A 9,626-nucleotide genomic window follows, 5' to 3' on the forward strand; every position below is an offset into this window, starting at 1 on the left:
GAGAGAGGGAGAAAAGGATTCCGAAGCAGTCTCCAGGCTCTGAGCCGTCAGCACAGAGCCCTAAAGCCCCATGCAGGACTCAAACACACAAACCTGAGATCATGACCTCAGCCAAAGTCAGAAGCTTAACTAACTGAGCCACCTGGGCGCCCCAAGTGCTGCTCTTTTAATTGATTATGTGGTAAATAGGAGACTGGAAAAAAGGTTGCCAAACCTCCAAGATACTCCAGGACTGGTCACCTAGGAAGACACACCCAGATTTGCCCCAGAACTCCTGGAAGACATCACAAGCTTTAGGTAAGTTCATCTCTGCTGCCCGAGTATCCTTAATAGTTACCAGGCGCTGGTGGGAGCAGAAGACTTAGGACTGAAGCTTTCTGGGTACTGACGTTACAATTGCTGACAAGCATCTCCTAGGACCCTTTTAACACATAGTGTCTGTCTTCGAACTCTGAGTTTATTTTTATGGATCGTCCCTGCTGACGATGGCACAAGGGTTCATGATTGGTAATCTTCTCTTTTATGTTTCTTTCTCAGCTAGCCAATCTCTTTTTGCTTAATAAAAAAGAAAAAAGCAAATCCTAAAGCTTTCCCTTTGGGATCTGGATATACTATATAGGAGTCTTGTCAGCGTGAAGGTCAAGCAAAGATGAATGTTGTCTCCCAGTACTGGAGGAGTACGTGACACAAAGAGGTGGCAGATGGAGGTAAGGCTCTCAGGTCAGACTCCCCTGAATGGGAGGGGACAAGTGAGATGTATCAGACAAGTGGAGGAAAGGATTTTGCACCTATTTGCGTTTGGGACTCAGAGGAGTTCACTTTGCAGGCTGACCCAGCAGTCTCTTTGGGCAGAGGGATGGCTGAAGTTTAGGAACTTAGCTTACTGGAGCTGATCTTGGCTCTTGCTGTGCTGTGACACCCCAGAGGCTGCATCCCCGGATAAGGAAATGTGGAAAGTGAGTGACTCCCCATCAGGGGTTAATGATGGGGAGCATCAGCAGCATGCAGCAGACTAGGTGACCCTGCAGCTGAGGCTGTGGAGCAACAGCCCTTCCCGCAGAAGTGATGGACGTTGAGACCAAGAATCCAAGAGGTCTCCGCATGCCAACACAGGTGAGCTGAGGCTGGGTCAGCCAGGAAGCAGCAGGTACTGGCCAAGAGGAGAGAGAGGAAAAAGCTGGTTTCACCAGCCACATGCAAGGTGGTGCAGGTCACTTCACCAGGTGGACCAGGGACACAAGAGTCCTCCTTCCCTCAGAAACCACCCAGGAGACTGTGAGCAACATAAGGATTTCATACACCCCATTCCAGCACCACCCGGGGAGACTTGTAAAGCACACATACACCTTCCCCACTTGGAGGCAAGAAGGAAGGTGTGGTGGAAATCTGAGCGACTGAGCACTTCCTCAGCTAGACCAGTCACATGATTGATATCAACGATGCTTGGCAGATCATCAATGAATTCAGTGGGGTTTTTGCTCCTTTTCTGTGTAGTCCTGAGAGTGAATAATCATGAAGATCACATCAGCCAGAGAGAATCAATTACCCACCGTGCCCTTGTGGTCTGAGGAGCACCGGTGAATCTGTGATCCCAGCTCACCATCCCCACAGGCCCCTGCTCTGTCCACCCTCCAATCAGTCCATGTTAGAGGAGGATGGGGCATCCTTGCCTTGTCCTCTCCTTTAACTAGGACAACGTTTCATGTCCCATAAATGGACCCCCAAAGCAGAGCACAGAAGGAAGAGCAGACCAGACAGACACAGCGGAGTAACTCATGAGAGCTGTCACTGAGGTGAGCAGGTCCTTCTCAAGTCTGTCATGCCCTCCACGAGTGATGCCAGGCTCCATTCTCCTTTAACAACACAGGCCCCTTTTTCCAGGGCCTGAGCCATGCATAAAATGCTGTAGCATCCTTTAGGGCTGGAGAAAATCACAAACACATTAGAGCTACTCTGCTTTCATTGCCTCCGTAGCCTTCTGCGACCTCATTGTTGTGCAGGATGGTTTTTTGGGGGGCTGTGGTTCCTCCCCCAGTTCCTTCTGAAGGCATCTCAGGATTATACCTCTCTCCTTCCATCCTCTACGATACACCTATCCCTTCAGTCCTAGCCAAAGCACATTCCCATTCTGAAGTGAGATCTATCAGGCAGTGAGAGGGAGGGAGAAAGGGCTGTGTGCTGGAAGGGGGTGAGCCATTCTGTTGTCATGGCAACATTCTTCTGCAGCTCCTCACTGGGTCACTCAGTCTCAGGCGTCAGCTTGCCTGAAGGTCCAGGATAGATGGGAAAGCACTTGTCTCCCTCTCCTTGTCTTTTTGTGATGAGACGTTGAGATGATGTAAAAAGAGAAAAATGGTTACCAGGGTACCTGAAGCTTCACCCATCTGACTCAAGAGGAAAAAAACCCAAGCCACAAAAGGGAGTAGAAACTAAACCACAGGATGTATTATGGGAGGCCACCCATAGAGAAAGGGTCCTGACTGTCAATAAATGTGCTTGTTACACACGCACACGTAGATACAGAGGAGCACTGCTTCCAGCCCAGAGCAGCACACTGACTGAGGCAATAGGTACCAAGGGGGAGACCTGATGAGACAATGAGGAGGGAATGCAGGCCAACCCAGATCAAGCAAGGCAAGAGGGGCAATGTACCTTTTCAGTAGTTATCTACCGGTTCTTTCACGGCTTATTTGAAATCTGCATTTCATTTCCACCTATTTGTGTAACTACTTATTTAGGACAAACTCTATCCTATGTCACCTGTGTTTTCTCCCTTTTTTGGTACTAAAACCGATCACATAAAATGTACCATGTTAAGCATGTTTAAATGAACATCGATTGGTTCCATCAGGAAGTTCACACTGTTGTGCAACTATCGCCAGTATCATCCATTTCCAAAATTTTCATCATCCGACCTGTATCTTTGTACTCTTTAATTAAGAACCCCCCAGTACCGCTTCCCCTCCGCGCCTGGTAATCACTACGTGTGGGGAAAAGCCAAAAAGCAGACGACTTAGAGACGCAGACATCCAAGTTGGTGAAGAACCTAGGCAGCAGTTTAAGAAAGGCAGGTTGAAAGGTAGAAAGATTTTATCCCAGGGCTGCGTGTTTTATTGGGTCCCTAACACGTAGAAAAAACCTATTTCCAGCCAGGGCAGCCAAAAGCGCGCATGCGTAAAAAGAAGGTCCTGTTGTTGTTGTTGTTGTTGTTGTTGTTGTTGTTGTTGTTGTTTTAAAAGAAAGCAGCTCTGAGTTTTTTTCAAACTCGGAAGGCGGGGGAAGAGGTGGTCCGAGCTGGTACAGTGCGCAACACTGCCACCTACTGGCCAGAGAAACGGAACGACACACATCACAAAGGAAAATCCATCGTTTCCTCTGTTCGCCTGTAAAGAGCCCTGCAGATCATAGCTGAGGTGGCAAAGAGGAATGCTGCTGAGGGGGAGCGAAGGCTGTGGTACAATCGAACTGGCCCGGCCGAACGGTCTTTGGCACAATAGCCTTCTATGGTCCTGCCCCGGAACTAAGCCAACAGAAGCAGGAAGGCCCGCGTCCGGAAGTTCCGGCGCCCGGTAGAGGAAAAGTCAGGCTTCGGGATGCGTTCCAGTTGTGAGGTTCTGAGCCTGGTTCCGGCGACTGAGTGAGGTCCTTGCCAGTCTGTGTGCCCAGTTCTGAAGACGGTTTCCATACTCGTCCAAGGCCCCAAACCCCTGTTATCCGGCTGCTATTCCTCGATCCCCGGACTCTCAGACCGTCCTTTGGGCGACGCGTGTCCGAATCCCCTGGTCATTGTTCTGCCCACTCTAGCCTGTGAACGCTGGTCCCAAGGCACAGTTGCTATCCTCCTCTCAGCCCTCCCTCCCCTGCTGCCTCCAGGTCTATCAAGGCCCTAGAAGACAAACCGGCCACCCCCGGTCCTCTCCGTCCTCGGGGTTGTTCTCCCCAACACGAATATCCAGCTGCCCATGGACCTGCCTTGGACCCCGGACATCAGGAACCCCGCTCCCCTCCCTGGAGTCGCTGTCTAGCATTCCTCTCTCTCATCACCCCCAAAAAGCCTGTTCTCCAGCCCCCTCCCTCTACTGCGTCTACAGCCTAGGCATTAAGCCCTTTAGGGAGCCCCCGGTTCTGTGGCCACTTAGGTCATGTCACATCCTACTAGGCCAGCTTAAGGGGCTATAAATTGTCCCGCGCAAAACAGGTCTTTGCTCCTTCCTCTCTCCTCTCCTGGTACACCCTAATAAAGACGAAATCCTGCAACCTCCTGACCTGTATCTTTTCTCTATCTGCAGTAACCTTCTAGTGCTCCATGACCCACGCTTCTCAAGAAGTTCAATGGCAATACATTAAAAAGAAGAAGAAGAAGAAGAAGAAGAAGAAGAAGAAGAAGAAGAAGAAAAGAAAAAAGAGCAGTTATCAGACAGGAACTCTCACCGCTTCACAGCAACACCTGATCTGCACCTGTATCTCTGCTATCCCTGTGGAATAAGGGACCTTATCCTACCTGAGGCCAGGCCCTTCACCTGGATCCCATGCCCATCTTCTGGAGGAGGAGTAGGACTTTGCAATGATTCCAATTATCACCTATCCATTTATTTATTTCTCCATCATTCTGTTATCTATGATAACAAGAAGCAGTAAAACGTAAAGCCATCCCTTATCCCATATCTTTCTGAGACACTGCCACATTTCGCTTGCTGTAAACAGCAAGTCTTCCCTTGTTCTGTAACCATTTTTTTTTTTTTTTGCTAACTTCTCCAGTCCAGCTTCTATCAACCTGCCCCCCCCCCCCCAGATGAAAACAGCTATCAAGGGCACCAGTGAATCCCTTTGATGATGTCCTCTCCTCAACCTACTGTACCTCTCAGATAGCTCTGGTACACTTAACAATTGCCTGGTTCTTGAAAGTGTCCCTCCCTCCCTCCCTTTCTTCTAATTTGTATTTTGGTCTATTTGAAAATTTACTCTTTGGGTGATGTTCTCCCAAACCCAGTGGCCACTGTGCTCCTTGTCAGTGTTTATTGCTCACTCCCTATTCCACAGGGCTTTTAACAGGGCCCTTCCCATCTACACTCTCTCTGTGGGTTGTTTCATCCTTGGTGCCAGCACAGAGCATGGACACAATCGGACCTCCCACATTCTTACCTCATGCATCAACGTGTCCCCTGAGATTCACATTTGTCTGTGTCTTTGCTGGATGACCAGAAGGGAGCAGACACTTAACATGTCCCAAGCATGCCTCTTCATGTGACATGTTCCTTTGGTCTCCACTGCAACCCAGCACCACGTCCTCTGGATTCGATCTTCTGAAAACATCCTGTATCCATCCCGTTCTGTGCTCATCTACTGCTACTGTTTTCGTATCCAAATAATCTGCTCATCTCTTGTCTTCACGGCAGTAACTCTGGCCTACTCCTGTTCCTTGCACACGCTTCTTCCCTCCTTAGGACATTGGTGATCACAGTTGTCTCTGCCTGGGAGAGTCTCTCCCTGGATCCTTACATGGTGGGTTCCTTCTAACCTTCTGGTTTCTGCTCCATTATTGCCTCCTCAGAGAGGCTCTCCCTGACCCCCTTGTGTAAAGTAGGTTGTTCCTGGCCTAGGACCTGGGTTATTTTCTTCCTAACACTTAGCCCACTAATTTGCTTATTCCTTGGTTGGTTGGTTGGTTGGTTGGTATTCTCTCACTCCCCAGATAAGTGCTACGTGACCGGCTTGTACAAGAGCACCCACCTATTAAGAGAGGCTCTCATTAATGTTATGGAATGCCGAATAAAAGGTCACCTGACACCTGTTGTTGCTTTGTTGTGGGTTACTGAAAGGGTATCACTGAGGTGGGGGAGGGTTCCTGGATAATCTCCCTTTAAACCCACAGGAACACGTGTGCCCCATGGTAACTCCTGCAGGTTTTGAGGTGTTTGTACTAATGACACACAAAAAAACCTTTCTTCTCAGTCGTTAAATTACTTCACTTGCTGCTTAAAATGAGATACCCATGATGAATGAGAGAAAGAAAGAGAAGAGGTCGGCCCATCATAAGGACACCTAGGGTGGGCAGCAGTGCTCTCAAGACTTCATCTAGTGAACTCTCAGGCTGCATAGCAGCAGGCGTGTTCCTTAGTGTCCCTGTGACTTGGTTTCTCCATCTGCACTTAGGACAGTCAGGGCATGTGCCCGTAAGGTGAATGAAACTATTTTCCGAACAAAGCTGGCACCAGGAGTTCTCAAGATGTTTCATAAATCATTGCTTCGCATTGTGAGTGACTGCCTGTGGGAGAATCAGGAGCCTGAGAAGAGCAGCCAGAGTGTTCCCACGTGTATTGTCTGTATGGGACCCACACCCATGGAACTAGCTAGGGAGAAACTGTCCTGGTTAGGACCGAGCCAGGAACCTGTATTGTAACTCCAGCAGGAAGGCCACTAAAGGCATTGTGCCCAGAATGGGAAGTTCTCAAGCAAACACTTTCATTTTGGGGATGTTACCTTTAGGGCAGTTGTTCTTTAATTCTGTTTTCCAGTCATGTAGACTGTGCTTCCCCCGGTAATGAGAAAAGTAGTTACTTTGAACGATTAAACTATGGAGCCAGTCTCCGTGCTGCTGTTTTAATTCATTATGTGGTAAATGGGAGACTGGAAAAAAGGTTGCCAAACCTCCAAATACTCCTGCTGGACTAGTCACCTAGGAAGACACACCCAGATTTGCCCCAGAACTCCTGGAAGACATCACAAGCTTTGGGTAAGTTCATCTCTGCTGCCAAGTATCCAGGTGCTGGTGGGAGCAGAGGACTTAGGATTGAAGCTCTCTGGGTACTGATGTTACAATTGCTGACAAGCATCTCCTAGGACCCTTTTAAAACATGGTGTCTGTCTTTGAACTCTGAGCTTACTTTTATAGATCGTCCCTACTGACAATGGCACAAGGGTTCATGACTGACTGGTAATCCTCTCTCTTTTATGTTTCTTTCTCACTAGCCAATCTCTTTTTGCTTAATAATAATAATAATAATAATAATAAAAGCAAATCCTAAAGCTTTCCCTTTGGGATCTGGATATACTATGGGAGTCTTGTCAGCATGAAGGTCAAGCAAAGATGAATGTTGTCTCCCAGTACTGGAGGAGTACGTGACACAAAGAGGTGGCAGATGGAGGTAAGGCTCTCAGGTCAGACTCCCCTGAATGGGAGGGGACAAGCGAGATGTATCAGACAAGTGGAGGAAAGGATTTTGCACCTATTTGCATTTGGGACTCAGAGGAGTTCACTTCGCAGGCTGACCCAGCAGTCTCTTTGGGCAGAGGGATGGCTGAAGTTTAGGAACTTAGCTTACTGGAGCTGATCCTGGCTCCCGCTGTGCTGTCTCACCTCAGGGGCTGCATTCCCAGTAGAGGAAATGTGGAAAGTGACTGAGACCACATGAAAGGGTCCATGAAGGAGGTCTAAATAGGCAAAGGACTAGACCCTGCAGCTGAGGCTGTGAAGCAAAGGCCCTGTCAAGGGTGATGATGGAGGTTGAGACCAAGAATCCGAGAGGTCTACAGATGCCAGTACAGGTGAGCTGAGGCTAGGTGAGCCAGGGGGCATCCTGTGCCCATCAAAAGGAAGACAGGGACATGTAAGTTTCACTAGTGAAATGCACAGATGGTGCAGGTAACTTCACCAGGTGGACCAGGGAGACAAGAATCCTCCTTCCCTAGAAACCACCCAGAACACTGTGAGCAACTTAAGAATTTCAAAACCCCCCCTTCCAACATCACCCAGGAGACTTGTAAACCACAATACACCTTCCCCACCTTGGAGGCAAGTAGGGAGGTTTGGTGGAAATCTGAGAGAGTGAGCATCCTCAACTAGACCAGTCACATGATTGATATCGAACAAGCTTACCAGCTGAGCAATGAAATCTGTGCGCTTTTTGTTCCTTTTCTATGCAGTCCTAAGAGAGGACAGTCACGATAAAGATCACATCAGCCAGAGAGAATAAATTAACCACAGTGCCCTTGTGGTCCAGGAAGCACTAGTGAATATGTGATCCCAGCTCACCATCCCAACAGGTCCTGTCTGTCCACCCTCCAATCAGTCCATGTTAGGGGAGAATGGGGCATCCTTGCCTTTTCCTCTCACTTAACTAGGACAACGTTTCACGTCCATAAATGGATCCCAACAGTGGGGCACAGAAGGAAGAGCAGACCAGACAGACACACAGAGCGGAGTAACTCATGAGAGCTGTCACTGAGCTGAGCAGGTCCGACTCGACTCTGGCATTGTTCTCTCCACGAGCAATGCCAGGTTCCATTTTCCTTTAACAACACAGGCCCTGTTGTCCAGGGCCTGAGCGGTAGAGCTTGTCCTCAAAAAATGGTGTAGCCTCCTGTAGAGCTGGAGAAAATCATAAAAACACATTGGAGCCACTCTGCTTTCATAGCTTTCATAGCCTCCTGAGACCTCAGTGCTTTCTAGGATGGTTTCCTTGGGGCTGTGGTTCCTCCCCCAGTCCCTTCTGAGGGCATCCCAAGTTTACACCTCTCTCTTTGAATCCTCTACTGTACATCTATCCCTTCCCATCTAGCCCAAGCACATTTCCATTCTCGCAGGAGATCTAGCAGGCTGGGAGAGGGAGGGAGAAGGGCCTGTGTGCTGGAAGGGAGTGAAGGATTCTTTTGTCTTGGCAACATTCTTCTGCTCAACCTCAGGCATCAGACCCTCTGAAGGTCCGGTCAGATGAGAAAGCACTTGTCTCCATCCCCCTCTCTTTCTGTGATCAGACATTGAGATGATTAACAAAAACCAAAACCAAAAACAAAACCAGGGTAACTGAAGCTTCATCAATCTGAAGAAAAAAAACCCAAACCAGAAAAAGAAGTAGAAACGAAACCATAGGATGTATTGTCTGAGGCCGCCCCCAGACACCGGGTCCTGACTCCAATAAATGTGCTTGTTCCAAGTGTCCTGTGCACCGACAGACATGTGCACATGTGGATACAGAGGAGCACTGCTTCCAGCCCAGTGCAGCACAGTGACTGGGACAAAAGGTACCTACAGGGGATGAGACAATGAGGAGGGAATGCAGGCCGACCCAGATCAAGCAAGACAAGAGGGGTAATGTACCTTTTCAGTCGTTATCTATAGGTTCTTTCACGGCTTATTTGAAATCTGCATTTCATTTCCACCCATTTGTGCAACTACTTAATTAGACCAAAGTCTATGATTATCACCTTCACCTGAAAGATGTTTTTTCTCGCTTTTGTGGTGGCAAAATATCCGTCACAAAATTTACCATGTTAAGCATGTTTAAATGAACATCGATCGTTTCCACCAGGAAGTTCACGCTGTTGTGTAACTTTGATATCGCCAGTATCATCCATCTTCAGAGTTTTCATCACCCGACCTATATTTTTGTACCCTTTAAATAAAAACCCCCAGTACCGCTTCCCCTGGGTCCCTGTAATCACTACGTGGGAGGAGGGGGCGGGCGGGGGGGGGGGTGGTGAGGCAAAAGCCAGACGACTTAGAGTCGCAGATCCAAGTTGGCGAGGAACCTAGGCAGCAATTTAAGAAAGGCAACTTGAAAGGTAGAAAGATATCCCAGTGCTGCGCATTTTCTGTGGGTCCCTAACACCTAGAAGGAAGCAATTTT

General features: G+C 48.5%; 1 long non-coding RNA gene across 1 annotated transcript; it reads left to right on the forward strand.

Annotated features, from left to right (window-relative positions):
- The first annotated feature begins 321 nt into the window (after positions 1-321).
- Positions 322-4,377, forward strand: LOC128774484 (uncharacterized). The gene is made up of 2 exons (XR_008419032.1): positions 322-3,079; positions 4,290-4,377. It is a non-coding gene; the product is annotated as an uncharacterized LOC128774484 (long non-coding RNA).
- The last annotated feature ends 5,249 nt before the right edge of the window (positions 4,378-9,626 follow it).

The sequence above is a fragment of the Panthera pardus genome, unplaced genomic scaffold (genome assembly GCF_024362965.1).
Source record: "Panthera pardus isolate Hobbes unplaced genomic scaffold, ASM2436296v1 HiC_scaffold_324, whole genome shotgun sequence".
Taxonomy (NCBI): Eukaryota; Metazoa; Chordata; class Mammalia; order Carnivora; family Felidae; genus Panthera; species Panthera pardus.